The sequence below is a fragment of the Aquarana catesbeiana genome, linkage group LG06, assembly GCF_042186555.1.
Source record: "Aquarana catesbeiana isolate 2022-GZ linkage group LG06, ASM4218655v1, whole genome shotgun sequence".
NCBI classification, from domain to species: domain Eukaryota; kingdom Metazoa; phylum Chordata; class Amphibia; order Anura; family Ranidae; genus Aquarana; species Aquarana catesbeiana.
In genome coordinates this window covers 26,210,223-26,226,032 of record NC_133329.1, presented here as the reverse complement: position 1 = coordinate 26,226,032, position 15,810 = coordinate 26,210,223, and the positions used below count along the sequence as shown (strand labels likewise).

General features: G+C 40.6%; 1 protein-coding gene across 1 annotated transcript in view; it reads left to right on the top strand.

The window, feature by feature from the left end:
• Positions 1-14,873: 14,873 nt before the first annotated feature.
• The window catches only part of LOC141148240 (uncharacterized), a 140,933-nt gene continuing 139,996 nt past the window's right edge, over positions 14,874-15,810 (top strand). Inside the window, exon 1 of the mRNA XM_073635494.1 lies at positions 14,874-14,990. The gene's annotated coding sequence lies outside the window, so the exon portion shown is untranslated. The remainder of the gene's footprint in view (positions 14,991-15,810) is intronic.

Below are 15,810 nucleotides of genomic sequence, written 5' to 3'. Positions count from 1 at the left end.
CAGTGTAGGTCAGTGTGTGTCAGGTAGGTCAGTGCGTGTATGTCAGGTAGGTCAGTGTGTGTATGTCAGGTAGGTCAGTGTGTGTCAGGTAGGTCAGTGTATGCATGTCAGGTAGGTCAGTGTATGTATGTCAGGTAGGACAGTGTATGTCAGGTAGGTCAATGTGTGTCAGGTAGGTCAGTGTATGTAGGTCAGTGTGTGTCAGGTAGGTCAGTACATGTATGTCAGGTAGGTCAGTGTATATCAGGTAGGTCAGGTAGGCCAGTGTGTGTCAGGTCAGTGTATGTATGTCAGTGTATGTCAGGTAGGTCATTGTATGTAGATCAGTGTAGGTCAGTGTGTGTCAGGTAAGTAAGTGTATGTCAGGTAGGTCAGTGTATGTATGTCAAGTAGGTCAGTGTGTGTATGTCAGGTAGGTCAGTGTGTGTATGTCAGGTAGGTCAGTGTGTGATCAGGTAGGTCAGTGTATGTATGTCAGGTAGGTCAGTGTATGTATGTCAGGTAGGTCAGTGTGTGTCACGTAGGTCAGTGTATGTATGTCATTGTATGTCAGGTAGGTCAGTGCATGTATGTCAGGTAGGTCAGTGTGTGTCAGGTAGGTCAGTGTATATCAGGTAGGTCAGGTAGGCCAGTGTGTGTCAGGTCAGTGTATGTATGTCAGGTAGGTCATTGTATGTAGATCAGTGTAGGTCAGTGTGTGTCAGGTAAGTAAGTGTACGTCAGGTAGGTCAGTGTATGTATGTCAGGTAGGTCAGGTAGGTCAGTGTAGGTCAGTGTATGTATGTCAGGTAGGTCAGTGTATGTATGTCAGGTAGGTCAGTGTATGTCAGGTAGGTCAGTGTATGTATGTCAGGTAGGTCAGTGTATGTATGTCAGGTAGGTCAGTGTATGTATGTCAGGTAGGTCAGTGTGTGTGTATGTCAGGTAGGTCAGTGTATGTATGTCAGGTAGGTCAGTGTGTGTCAGGTAGGTCAGTGTATGTATGTCAGGTAGGTCAGTGTGTGTCAGGTAGGTCAGTGTATGTATATCAGGTAGGTCAGTGTATGCCAGGTAGGTCAGTGTGCATATGTCAGGTAGGTCAGTGTATGTCAGGTAGGTCAGTGTGTGTATGTCAGGTAGGTCAGTGTATGCCAGCTAGTTCAGTGTGTGTCAGGTAGGTCAGTGTATGTCAGGTACAAAAAAGAAAAAACAAGCAGCGCCAACCTAAGTAGTAATGGCATATGTTTTTAATTAAAAGTAGAAATACACTCACTCTGAGTAAGATAAAGGCAGGCACATCATAATATAGTCCAATGGACAGCAGGATGGACATAAGGGCTCCACTAGGATGATCCTGTAGCACTGTTAGTGGCATCTGACGGTGGCGGTGGCTCCCGGTTTCTCAGGCTCAAAACAGGTAGGTTGCAGGGGGAGATCGTTAGTCCCAGAGTTCCTTGTCGAGGTCGGATGATGCTATTTTCGTGCACGTGTTCGGAGCATGCGTGCTCCTTCGTCAGGCATAAGGATCCGCCATCTTTGATGTGGTTTAAGAAGGGAATGACAGGGTGGGCCAGCCAATCGGATCATGGCTCTGCCCTGTCCATAGTTCACTAATGCTGACAAGCTCCAGAGATCGAAGGGCGGGAATTAAATATGGATAGGTTGTGGAGTTTGTCAATCATTGTATATTAGGGGAGATGTTGCAGAAAAGAAATAGGAGAAATACATAATCATGGAAAAAATGGTAAAGAAAGGAGAGAAAAGACAATAGAATGAACAAGGGACAAAATGATATTATTGAGATACGTGCACATTAATCAGATATAGAAAACAAGAAACAACACATAATATAGGGATAAGGGTAAAATTAAAATTAGAATCCACCAGATGATGTATGATATTTATGTGCGATGCATAAAGCATGATGAAGGTGAGTTTAATAAAAAATGTATATAATATATAAAGAAATATAGTATAATATAATGGTGGTAATTGGAATAAAAAAAAAAAAATATATATATATATATATATATATATATATATATATATATATTACTAAAAAATTACAAAGAAATTGTTATAGATGAAGTATGTGTGTGTGTGTGTGTGTGTGTGTGTGTGTGTGTATGTATATATATATATATATATATATATATATATATATATATATATATATATATATATATATATATATATATATATATATATATATATATACAACAACGGGAGAATATATGGGAACCTGTGCACATGACTGTGCTTATTATAAAGGGGTATAAATGAAGGATGATTGAGAAAAGGTAATTTGATTAAAAGGGGGGATAATCGAATCATTAGTACATTATGCTTAGCTTGGATATGAAATTAAATATATACGCACACATACGTGTGTGCAAATTCTACACACATGCGTGTATGTGCACAACTAAAGTAATGATTAGCACAAAGGCGTGTATGTAAAGGGATACGCATACAAATACACACATGTGTGTGCACACAGTGTGCTGCCCCAAAGGCAACAGAAAAAATGGGGGGGGGGAGCAGGGAAGGGAAAGAGACTCTGTGGACATATATGTGTACTTAGTTAAGCCATTTTTGTAAGTAGGATTTTAAGATAATTCAGAATTTTGGATCAGACTATATATCCTGTGGAACAATGTGATGGAACAAAAAATAGTTAGTGGACAGATTAATTGGAAGGAATATATACATATATACATGTATATGGAAAAAATGTATATATGCACACATAAAAATATTTGCAGGTGTATAAGGTTCATATAACTGAGGTAGGTCAGTATGTGTATGTCAGGTAGGTAGGTCAGTTTAGTGGTCAGCATTGATGGGCACTGGTAAGCCAGGCAGCAACCAGCAAGTGAGCTTACCCCTGCGCCACTAGAGCCACCTACCCCCTCCGTGCCAGCCCTGGACTTTGGGCTGAAGCTCCTGGTCTTTTTGCCACTTAGCAACTCCCCTGCCTGTCACCACATATTACTGTCACAAGGGATGTTTACATTCCTTGTGACATCAATAAAAGTCATCAAAACTTAAAAAAAAAAAAAAACACAATTTTTAAAAATAAAAATAAATAAAATAAATAAGAAAAAAATTTTTTTTTTAAAGCGCCCCCGTCCCTGCGAGCTCGCGCAGCAAAAAAATGCATACGGAAGTCGCGACCGAATATGTAAACGGTGCTCAAATCACACATGTGAGGTATTGCCGCCATCGGCAGAGCGAGAGCAATAATTCTAGCACTAGACCTCCTTTGTAACTCTAACCTGGTAACCGTAAAAAAAAAAATTTAAAGCGTCGCCCATGCAGATTTTTAGGTACCGTAGTTTTTCGCCATTCCACGAGTGCGTGCAATTATAAAGTGTGACATGTTTGGTATCTATTTACTCGGCGTAACATCATCTTTCACATTATGTTAAAAAATTGGGCTAACTTTACTGTTTGTTTTTTAATTCATGAAAGTGTCCCTTTTCCCAAAAATTTGCGTTTAAAACACTGCTGCACAAATACCGTGTAATAAAAAATATTGCAACCATCGCCATTTTTTTCTCTAGATTCTCTGCTAAAAATATATATATATATATATATATATATATATATATATATATATATATATATGTTTGGGGGCTCTAAGTAATTTTCTAGCAAAAAATACAGATTTTAACTTGTAAACACCAAATGTCAAAAATAGGCTTAGTCATGAAAGGGTTAATTTACCATCCCATGACTCTGCTAAACCCATCATGAACAATGTATGGGCTAGGATTCTATAGGGAGCCTCAGTCCAGCCGGGGATCTCCATAACATACATATTTATTTTTCTTTCTAAATATTCTAATTAGATACTCTCTTAGAATAGAGTTAGAATTAGAGTCTCTTTTTTTCTTTCTTGGCAAAATGCCAATAAGCACTCCTTATGGCCAGAGGTTCCCCTAATCATAAGCAAGCTTTGTACGTTATTACTTTTCTTATATTTATAACCAAACAATTTTTATTTACATTTCAATTTTTTTTTCTTTCTGTAGTGTGCCAAAAAGTTCAAACAGTGCCTTCAATTGCGGTAGTACTAATGCCGCAAACAATTCCCCACTATCTATTACGGTCAGTGAGATATTAGTACTTGAACCCTGCTGGCAAAAAGCCAAATATCCAAATTTTGCCCCTGACTTCCCCTTCACAAGAGACGTCAGTAGCAAAAAGAATTATTCAAATAGCATGTTTTAATCAAAAGTTAACCTCACCAATTTATGTATTACCTTAAAAAAGTGTTAACGCTCTACCCATATTTTAATTGGTAAAAACGTCCCTAATGTTACAATACTTCAAACACCTGGGACAGACTTGATAAGTCTCCCCTGCTCTTTGAATAAGAGATATTACTCCCTTCACTGTCAATCCTTCTTGAAACACAAATTTGTTATGTAAATTAAACCTTAAAACTTAAACCCGTGGTTTGCCTTCTCTAAATAAGGGTCCCTTTCCTAGTTTAAAATGATAAGCTCCCGGGACACTGGCTACAAGATATGTCTGAGGACCAGTATAACAGAATAACAAACCAGTAATACAATCAGGACAATTTTGAGACATTTTTTTTTTTTTTACTTTCCCTAAGATGACACTGAATGTCTGATTACAGCAAGGAAAAGAAAATATTTTTACTCACTGAATCAATGCCAGTCATCCTGTCAACTACAATACGATACAGGTTATATCTTATACTTTAGAATCAAATCATTCATATGTAAATCATTAAAAGTCAGCACCAATACATCACCAAATATTGTAGCATCACTCTACGTTTCATTATAATACAATGCAATGGAAAGGTGTCATCTTACCTTATGACACCTGACAAATTCCACACAGACAAACATATTACCTTATTTTATCTACTTATGTTATATCCTTATTTACTTCTAAGCGACAGAAAGGCAAGCAAAGAGGTTTGGGTTTTTCTGGCACACTCTATCAGATATCTTTATCAAACTTCTTATGCCCCGTACACACGGTCGGATTTTCCGACGGAAAATGTGTGATAGGACCTTGTCGGAAATTCCGACCGTGTGTAGGGTCCATCACACATTTTCCATCGGATTTTCTGACACACAAAGTTTGAGAGCAGGCTATAAAATTTTCCGACAACAAAATCCGTTGTCAGAATTTGCGATTGTGTGTACACAAATCCAACGCACAAAGTGCCACACATGCTCAGAATAAATTAAGAGACGAAAGCTACTGGCTACTGCCCCGTTTAGAGTCCCGACATACGTGTTTTACATCGCCGCGTTCAGAACGATCGGATTTTCCGACAACTTTGTGTGACCATGTGTATGCAAGACAAGTTTGAGCCAACATCCGTCTGAAAAAATCCTAGGATTTTGTTGTCGGAATGTCTGATCAATGTCCGACCGTGTGTACGGGGCATTACAGTACTGTATTATATTACTTTGGGCTTCTCAGAACCCCTTGGAACTATCTCAGAGTTCCTTTGGAACTATCTCAGAGTTCCTTACACTGCCGTCACCCGAACTGACTTCTACCGAGGTTCATACATTTGCATAAATGTTTTTAACACTACACCTTCTGTTAATCCCATGTAGGGAAACAGTCTTTTAATCTAAAAGTCACGGTAAGAGAAATAATGATAATTAAATCAGACTTACTGGACTTAGACGGACTTAGATAATGATGACCACCCCACTTCTGACACCAAAGCTGAAGGGGTGTAGGGATGTTCTAAAAGCAAGTGAACCCTCGAATAATATCCTGCCTAGAGTGTTCCTTCAAACCCATTCAGATCTGGAGACCATTCTGATGAAATTTATGACACGCATACAAGACATTTATAGTTCTCAGAATGATCTGCTCGATTTATTTCCGTGTTTCCACTTATATAACCAAAATGACATCACAACAAACGTCCAACCCTTTCATTAATATATGGTAAAGATACAGACATACAGGATGTTTTAAAACAAGCAAAAATAGAATATTAATAACTCATATAGAAACTAACAACAGAAAAAGGCTAACAGGAAAGAACTTTGTACATCTTTTCGGGGAGATCAAATCATTTATAAGAAATTGAAACTTAACTTCTCATAGACGTCACATATACATATTATTCTAAAATGGATACAGTCTTTCTAAAATGGTGGACAGCAAGCTAAAATATCCTTACAATAATCAGGCCAAACAATTGAACTTACACCCACAATGTGTCTTATTTTGCTCCCATACCCAATATCCCAACCCTGTGCAACAGACTAATTAATTCATTGTTTAGTGCCATAGAATGGATGATCGCATATAATTGGAGATCAATTAATCTCATCTGGTCCCAAGTACTATCTAGCCACTTCAGCCCCGGAAGGATTTACCCCCTTCCTGACCAGAGCACTTTTTACAATTTGGCACTGCATCGCTTTAACTGCTAATTGCGCGGTCATGCAATGCTGTACCCAAACGAAATTTGCATCCTTTTCTTTCCACAAATAGAGCTTTCTTTTGATGGTATTTGATCACCTCTGCCATTTTTATTTTTTGTGCTATACACGGAAAAAGACCGAACATTTTGAAAAAAAAATGATATTTTCTATTTCAATTTTAGTCATACATTTAGGCCAAAATGTATTCGGCCACATGTCTTTGGTAAAAAAAATGTCAATAAGTGTATATTTATTGGTTTGCGCAAAAGTTATAGCGCCTACAAACTAGGGTACATTTTCTGGAATTTACACAGCCTTTAATTTATGACTGCCTATGTCGTTTCTTGAGGTGCTAAAATGGCAGGGCAGTACAAAAACCCCACAAATGACCCCATTTTGGAAAGTAGACACCCCAAGGAAATTGCTGAGAGGCATGTTGAGCCCATTGAATATTCATTTTTTTTGTCCCAAGTGATTGAATAATGACAAAAAAAAAAAAAATTACAAAAGTTGTCACTAAATGATATATTGCTCACACAGGCCATGGGCATATGTGGAATTGCACCCCAAAATACATTTAAATAATGATATTTGAAGCGCTTCACAATGTGCATGAAAATGAATATATAAGAATAAATATAAATAGTCAAATAAATCCAGCGGTGAGTAAAAATTCCTATAAAATCCAGCAATCAAAATAGTGTAAAATTATTAAAAATTAGTGACACCAAATGTGTAAAAAATTCACATAAAAAATCCACATAAAAATAAATATATAGGGATGTATTCAGAAGGTTCAATTATACAGGTGTAGAATCCTGATTGGTATAGAGCTTTTGATCACTAGCAAAGCTGTTTAAAAACACTTGCTTAATTAAGGTGCTCATTGATAGTACCAATGTGTTTTTTGCTTCTATTCACAACCAATGTGGGAATCATAAACAGGCAGATAAGAGAAAAAAAACAATCATTGTGCAATAGTTAGGATACCAAGGTACACAGGCAAACTTCAATCCACTCACGTGTGCCTTATAATGATAAGGCATATGCAGGTTTTACTATAGCAGTCAGCCGCCTTAGACAGGAGCAGATTCAGTGCAGTACACTGTGTGAAACTGCTGATCTGCACAGAGCTTCCTTGGCTCCTCCCACGCGTTACATCACAGTCACGTGACTTTTTTGACTGACCCCATTTTGGAAAGTAGACACCCCAAGCTATTTGCTTTGAGGCATGTTGAGTCCATGGAATATTTTATATTTTGACACAAGTTGCGGGAAAGTGACACTTTTTTTTTTTTTTTTTGCACAAAGTTGTCACTAAATGATATATTGCTCACACAGGCCATGGGCATATGTGGAATTGCACCCCAAAATACATTTAGCTGCTTCTCCTAAATATGGGGATACCACATGTGTGGGATTTTTTAGGAGCCTAGCCGCGTACGGGGCCCCGAAAACCAATCACCGCCTTCAGGATTTCTAAGGGTGTAAATTTTTGATTTCACTCTTCACTGCCTATCACAGTTTCGGAGCAATAGGTAGTGACAGGTACTCTTTTTTTGAAAAAATTGGGGTCTATTAGACCCTAGATCTCTCCTCTGCCCTCAAAGCATCTGACCACACCAAGATCGGTGTGATAAAATGCTTTCCCAATTTCCCAATGGCGCTGTTTACATCCGGGGAAATCTAAGTCATAAAATGCTCATAGCTTCCGGTTTCTTAGGCCATAGAGATGTTTGGAGCCACTCTGGTCTCTGATCAGCTCTATGGTCAGCTGGCTGAATCACTGGCTGCATTCTCAGGTTCCCTGTTGAGACAGGAGGTCCAGAGAAAAACACGGAAGACGGTGGGGGGGCATTCCCTCCCACTGCTTGTAAAAGCAGTCTAGAGGCTAATTAGCCACTAGGATTGCTTTTACATGAAAGCCGACTGCTGGCTGAAAAGAATGATGACCAAGATGATACCTAAACCTGCAGGCATCATTCTGGTATAACCACTCAAAGTCGTGAATGGCGTACCTGAAGACAAAAAAATGGTAAACAATATAGCACAATAAACGGTAAAGTATAAAAAATTGCATACCTGAAAAGCAAACATGATAAAACATAATAACAATAAAACATTGCGGAATAGAATACAGTAAAAAAGAGCAGAACAATAGAGAGAGAATAGAGAGAGAGAGAGAACAATAAAATGACAACTATTTTTTTTTATCTTATATTTTTGTTTGTGTTTTTTTTTTTTTTTTTACACTTTTTTTGGAACTAACTTTTATAACTGTAACCGGTTCCAGGTTCGGGTCTCTCAAAATGTGATGGCCCCTTGGGAGACCCTGTGAAAGTGCGCCTAGTCTGTGGAATGCTGTACCCTACACCAACACTCAACTAGTGTATGGTAGCGTTCAAAACATTCACCAATGCAAAGACCAGGATTGTCAGGACAGGAGGGACAATAATAGCGGGTGTCACGCCTATATCCGCACTTGCTGCAGACATGACATCTTTTTGAGGGGGTTTGTTGGGTAGGGGTACTCGGGAGGACATAAAGAAAATGCCTCTCATGCAGCCGACTGCATTTGGTTGGGGATGTAAATGGGGGAAGTACGGGCGCTGCAGAAGCGGTGGGTTCCCAATTAGGATTGGCGAATGCAGCTGGAAGGGCACTATGGGCACGACGGGCCTGTTTGTCTTCTTCTTGGTGGCAGCGGGACACTACTTGTGCTTGCCACCTCACCAGCTTGAACTGCACTTATGGGACTCGCCACGTCACCAAGTGTTACTGCAGTGCTGGTTTGACTACGACCGGGGTGTACTAGGGCGCTGGTGCTTGCCAGTTCACCAAAACGCTACCAAAAAAACTGTTAGCAATCGCAGGGATCAGGCCTGACTCTGCGAACGCTGCAGTTATGCGTCTAGTGTTTTGTAAGTGACAGTGATCGATCGATACTGCACTTGGGTGGGCTGGGCTGGGCTGGGCCGGGCGGAGGGGCAAAATGCATGTGCTAGCAGGTATCTGGGCTGATCCCGCTAACACTGCGTTTTTGGGAACCCTAAACTGCTGGGGACGCCAGTATAGATCTCATCGGATCAGATATTGATCCGTTCAGATACTATACCACTAAGGGAGGTGTACGGTGCGTGCGTGGGTGTTAGCGGTACTGGCGCTAATCTGACGCTGCCTGGGGCTGGCGCTTGCCAGTTCACCAAAACGCTACCAAGAAAACTGTTAGCGATCGCAGGGATCAGGCCTGACTCTGCGAACGCTGCAGTTATGCGTTTAGTGTTTTGTAAGTGACAGTGTTCAATCGATACTGCACTTGGGTGGGCTGGGCTGGGCTGGGCCAGGCGGAGGGGAAAAACACAGGTGCTAGCAGGTATCTGGGCTGATCCCGCTAACACTGCATTTTTGGGAACCCTAAACTGCTGGGGACGCTAGTATAGATCTGATCGGATCAGATATTGATCCGTTCAGATACTATACCACTAAGGGAGGCGTATGCTGCATGCGTGGGTGTTAGCGGTACTGGCGCTAATCTGACGCTGCCTGGGGCGACGCATATCACCGCCAGGCGATCAGGGGGCTAAACCTTTATTCGGTAATAAACGGCGGGTGCCCTGACACTATAAAAAATAAACGAACTAACCAGCGTCAACCGTAACGGAGATACGGTGATCAGTGGTGAAAGGGTTAACTAGGGGGCAATCAAGGGGTTAAAACATTTATTAGGTAGTATATGGGGGTCCCTGTCGCTATAAAACGCTGACGGCGAACCTAAATATTTAGGTCCCTAACTAGCGTCACCAGCAACACTAATACAGCGATCAGAAAAATGATAGTGACACTGTTGACGGGGGGGTGATCAAGGGGTTAAAACTTTATTAGGGGGGTTAGGGGGGTACCCTAGACCTACAGGGGGCTAACAGAAACTGTCCTACCACTTCTAACTGTCACAAACTGACACCATGCAGTAATCAGAAAAAAAAAAAAACTGCTTGGTGTCAGTAAGACAGGGAGGGGGGAGGGGTGATCGTGGGGCGATCGGGGGGGGATCAGGGGTGTAAAGTGTGCCTGGCATGTTCTACTGTGTGTGTGTGTGTGTGTGTGTGTGTGTGTTGGTGCACTCACATGTCTTCTCTCCTCGGCGCCGGAATGGAAACTGCCGAGCCGAGGAGAGATGACATCACATCCTCTGCCTCTGTGTACTACACAGAGGCAGGGGATGATTGTCATTGGCTGGGAGCGATCGCGAGGGGGGGGCCACGATCGGATGGCCTCCCCCTCATCTCTAAACGCTCCCAGACCAAAGCCGACCACCACTGGCACCGGGGGGGGTCCGATCGGACCCCCCGCCCGTGGGAAGGCAATCACGTACCAGGTATGTGATTTTGCCTGCCCGTGCCATTGTGTTGACGTATATCATCGTTAGGCGGTCGGCAAGTGGCTAGAATGGAAATTATGAAACTCACTGAAAGAATCCACAGAACACTCCACGATAATATGCATATTTTCAATAAAAAATGGTCATATTGGGATCCTCCTTAATCTTCTAGTTTATTCATAACACTTGAATACTACTGTAATATAGTCATTGTAACCCCTTTGCTCATATTGCCTAGACAATGTTATCCTCCTCCAATTTTCCATTTTCTCCAATAACTCCTCTTTATATGATATATTGTACAATACCATGTTACTGCATGTAATGACCTGCTTTGTACCAATTTTCTATTTTTATTGATCTTCCAATAAAAACTTTTGTAAATAAAAAAAAAGAAAGCTCCTATTTGTGGGAACAAAATGATAAAAATTTAGTTTGGGTACAGTGTAGCATGAAACATAAAAATTGGTGCAGCGCAAAATAAGTCCGTACAATATGCAATAAAATGTTGTACAGAAAAACAGAGATGAAGCCACTACGTGATGAAAAAGATCTTCAACTGATATACAATATTCAAGGTGACAAATCCTTCCACCGTCAGTATAAGGTACTCTTATCGAATCTGATGGACCACTGAATAATCAGATGGTCAGATAGGCCTATTACCACACATAGGGTGATGAGATGAATGGATCCAGCAGCACCAATCAACCAATGAGGACAGGATATATTCAGATGGATCCCTCCAACGGCATGCAACCATAAAATCTGGTGAACCACTGTATATTCTGATGGTCAAATTGTACTGCACATGAGGTGAGACTGATGAATAGATCCAGCAGCACCAATCCAGCAATAGAGACAGGATGTGTACAGGTAACTCACTCCAGCAGCATGGAACCCCCTTGGTTGCTTCTGAGCTCTCACTCTCTGCTCCCTTCTTTCTTCTTTCTTGCGCCAGATACTACAGTGTTGTATGACCGTGCAATTGTCATTCAAAGTGTGACAGCGCTGAAAGCTGAAAATTGGTTTGGGCAGGAAGGGGGTGAAAGTGCCCAGTATTGAAGTGGTTAAGCATTAAAAAAATCACTGCTCCTGAAAAAACTAACGTTTTTTAAAAAATGTTTTGCATTAATCCATGTCCCCTGGGGCAGGACCCGGGTCCCCAAACACTTTTTATGACAATAACTTGCATATAACACTTTAAATTGAGCACTTTTGATTTTTTATGTTCGTGTCCCTTAGACTTTAACGGTGTTCGTGTGTTCTGCTGAATTTTTTGCCTGTTCGGTATGTTCTGGTGCAAACCAAACTGGGGGGTGTTCGTCTCATCCCTTTTTGGGAGTCGGCAGTTACATTTAAAAAAATACAATGTAAAATTGACAAGGGACACCAACATAGTTGTATCTTTGATCTTAAAAACTACAGGATAATGGTGTTGTGGTAACTTGCCCAAATAAAAAAAATACATAATATTATTCTTGATATCACTAGAAAAAAAAAGCCTTTGAAAATGTGTTTGCAATAACTCCATCAGTATAACCAGCAAAGCAGCTTTATTATTATCCCATTAAAAAGAAGAGAATTGTGCGCTGCATTTGGAGATTTCATAATTTGCCGCAACAGGAATGTTAATTCTCCATTACGAACACTAGTTTACAAGACCGATCACTTCCGGCTCATCCTTGCCTCCGAGCATGCGTGTTTGTACTTTGGACTTTTATCCGACGGACTTGTGCACACACGCTCGGAAAATCCGACGACACACATTTGTCTGCGGAAAATTTTAAAACCTGCGATTCAACATTTGTCCACGAAAATCTGACAACAATTGTCCGATGGAGCGTACAAACGGTCGGATTTTCCGCCAACAGTCTGTCATCACACATTTCCCATCGGAAAGTCCGATCGTGTGTACGAGGATTTAGTAATACTTTTGCACTTAATGTTATATATTTTGTACAATATACAGGATAGAATTGTGCTTATTGTTGCACGTTTATATACGAAGGTTTTTTGAAAAGTGAAGTAGCTATGAACAGGTTGGAGGAGACTTGCTTCACCCACAAATGTGCATATATAATTTTGTATGTGATTTAGTGTGTTGAAGTTTTCTTGAAGTGTGTTGAAGTATTTACATATGTGGTTAAATATTGGCTTCTATTTTATGTGATTCCCTTTAACCGTTTGCCGACCTCGCCACATACATATAGTGGCTATTCTACGCAAAATCACGTACAGGTTTGGGATTTTGTGCTTCGCCCGTGACCGGCTCCCACTGTGATTGGACACAGCGGGAGCCAATCAACGGCCGATCCTTCCTGACAGAGGCAGATCCCTGTTCTGTGACAAGAGAAGACAGAGATCCTGTGTTTCTGCTAAGCAGGAACAAGGATCTCTGTCTTCCCACAGATGAATCACCTTCCTACACAGTTAGAAAGCACTCCATATGGACACATTTAACCCTTTGATCGTTCCTAAAGTTAACCCCTTCCCTGCCAGTGTCATTAGTACAGTGACAGTGCATATTTTTAGCACTGATCACTGTATTGGTGTCACTGGTCCCCAAAAAGTGTCACTTAAGCCCCTTTCACACTTGTGCGACTTGTCCTGTGACTTGGGACTGCAAAGTCGCATGACAAGTCGTACCCCCCATGATTTTCAATGAGCACTATTCATATCTGTGCGACTTCAAGTCGCAGCGACTTCAAAGTAGTCCCTGCACTACTTTGGTCTGACTTTGAGGCGACTTGAGGTCCCTAGACCTCAACATTACACAAAAAAAATGCTGTAAAAACGCACAACTTTCAGATCGCACAAGTATGAAAGGGGCCTTAGCCCTGAGTCACACTGGTGCGATTTGAAATGTCAGCGGCAATTGCCGGCAATGGTACCGTCCTAATCGGTGCGACGCACTGATTTCAAAAAGTAGTTTCTGTACTACTTTTTTGCGATTTTGGGGTGCGATTTCCATTGACTTCTGTGCAGAAACCCGCTCAGATGTCTGTGAAATTGCCGCCGAAATCGGGATTGACATGCGGTGGTGAAATTGTGCGAGTTCAGCCGAACTCGCACGGCTTCATTCCCACAGCTCAGTGTGAACCTGAATAGAAGTCACTGTGTCAGATTTGTCTGTCGAAATGTCGTAGTCCCGCTATACTGATCGCCGCCATTACTAGTAAAAATAATGAAATAAAATAAAAATGGCATAAAACTATCCACTATTTTGTAGACACAATAACTTTTGCGCAAACCAATCAATATACGCTTATTGCAATTTTTTTTTTTTTTACCAAAAATATGTAGCAGAATTCATATTGGCCTAAACTAATTTTTTTATTGGATATGTATTATAACAGAAAGTAAAAAATACAGTAATACCTCGGATTGTGAGTAAAGCGGTTAACGAGTGCTTTTGGATACAAGCTATTTTTTTAAAAATTCTGACTTGGTTTGCGAATGTTTTGTTTCACAAGATGAGCAGGATTCAAGACTCTGTGGTGTGCAGTACCGCATCCGGCCAGAGTTGAGGGGGCGCTGGTGACACTCTGAGCCAACTCGATTCCCGATTGTTTCCAAGTGCATTCAAGTGACTCCAAGTGTCTCCGGTGGCCCCGCCCCCCCACATCTGGCCAGCTGCGGTACTGCATACAATAGAAGTCACTGTGGAACAAATTATCTGAGTTTCCATTATTTCCTATGGGGAAACTCGCTTTGATATACAAGTACTTTGGATTACAAGCATTTTCCTGGAACAAGTTATGCTTATAATCCAAGGTTTCACTGTATTGTTTTTTTCAAAATTGTCGCTTTTTTTTGTTCATAGCGCAAAAAATAAAAACCGCAGAGGTGATCAAATACCACCAAAACAAATCTCTATTTGTGGGAAAAAAAGGACATCAATTTTTTTTGGGTACAGTGTCGCACCACCGCTCAATTGTCAGTTAAAGTAACGTAGTGCCGTATCGCAAAAAATGGCCTGGTCATGTGTGGGGGGGATCTTCCGGGGCTGAAGTGGTTAAAAGTGATTATTTTGACATTTTACTGAAGAGGGCAGTACTTCTCTATTGTCTCGGAATAAAACTGAAGAGATGTATGATGATGAGCACAGTCATTAGTGTACGGAGCTCAGGGTGAGAAGACAGGAAATCAGCCGGCCAGGTGAACACACAGTAAGGATCTGAGAAGCCACTGTAAGTAATATGAACTTTATTTGTTATACAAATTTATTTGAAAGAAACTGTTGAGTTAAAATAATGCAGCTTATATATGAAGCAACAAAACAAACAAAAAAAACATAATTTGTGAATCAGTGAGTGTTAAGTGGGGTGCCCACTATAAGAAAATTGGGAAAAAGATCGTCTGATTTTCCTCGTTGTTTCACAGCAAGTTGGAACCGAAGAAGGAAATATTGGGGTTGAGTTACTAAAACTGGAGAGTGCAAAATCTGGTGCAGCTGTGAATGATAGCCAGTCAGCTTCTTACTTCAACTTGTTCAATTAAGCTTTGACAATAAAATCTTGAAGCTGATTGGTTTCTATGCAGAGCTACACCAGACTTTGCACCCTCTAGTTTTAGTAAATCAACCCCAATGTCTGAAAATTCTTGTAAGACAAAGGGGATTATTTACGAAAGGCAAATCCACTTTGCACTGCAAGTGCACTTGGAAGTGTAGTCGCTCTAAATCTAAGGGGTAGATCTGAAATGAGGGGAAGCTCTGCTGATTTTATCATCCAATCATGTGCAAGCTAAAATGCTGTTCTTTCAGTGCACTTTCAAGTGCACTTGCAGTGCAAAGTGGATTTTCCTTTAGTAAATAACCCCCAAAGTCTTTTTTTTTTTTTGTTTATTGTTTCTAAACATGCACAGGTTTTTTCTTATGATTTTATTTATACAAAAATTGTATGAAAATGGAACACATTAAAGGACAATAGTTTGTTCTGTTCCCGGCGTTTGTCCCTTCAGAAATTTTCGTTCGGCACGTCGGAATCGGCTGTCGAAATTTGTGTACAC